Here is a 701-nt window from a genome sequence, read left to right on the forward strand (position 1 = left end):
TCTCTAAGCATATAAATCCTTGCAAATTTTATAATTACATAGTTCTCCATAGAAAACTTATAAAATATATATATATATATATATATATATATATATATATATATATATATTAATATATGAGATAAATGAAAGGGTTATTTGAGTGATGTGAGCCTGTCACTTGGGAGTGGCCTCCACCCCATGTGCAATTGGCATTGTCCCATTCCCATCTACACTTTTCCAATTCATCCAATGCCCTTCCTATGCATCATCATGCTTCCTTAGTCCCTTTATTTATTTACTTATTTATAATCTCTTTTAACCCCTTTTTTTAATGCTCATATTATATTATTTATATTTATTACCTTCTATTTTCAAACAAAACAATTATTGTCCTTGATGATATGTATGGATTACTTGATTTCCATGATTTGGTATACATTAATCCAAAACATATAAATATTACACTTAATCCATACCTAATCGAATCACTTCCACACATTCATTTCTCTAATCCTATCAAAACTTAAAACTACTTATTTTTATATAATATTTAACTCAACTTATTGACACCTTTAAAATAAAATAAAATATAATATAATAATTAAAACATAAAAATCCAAACACCCATGGATGCAATGCATGGTCATCACTCCCTTTCAAAGAAAACAAGCTTCCATCCACAAAATAGAAAACCCTACACACACCCCCACACACATATA

This window comes from Dioscorea cayenensis, chromosome 4, assembly GCF_009730915.1.
Source record: "Dioscorea cayenensis subsp. rotundata cultivar TDr96_F1 chromosome 4, TDr96_F1_v2_PseudoChromosome.rev07_lg8_w22 25.fasta, whole genome shotgun sequence".
NCBI lineage: Eukaryota > Viridiplantae > Streptophyta > Magnoliopsida > Dioscoreales > Dioscoreaceae > Dioscorea > Dioscorea cayenensis.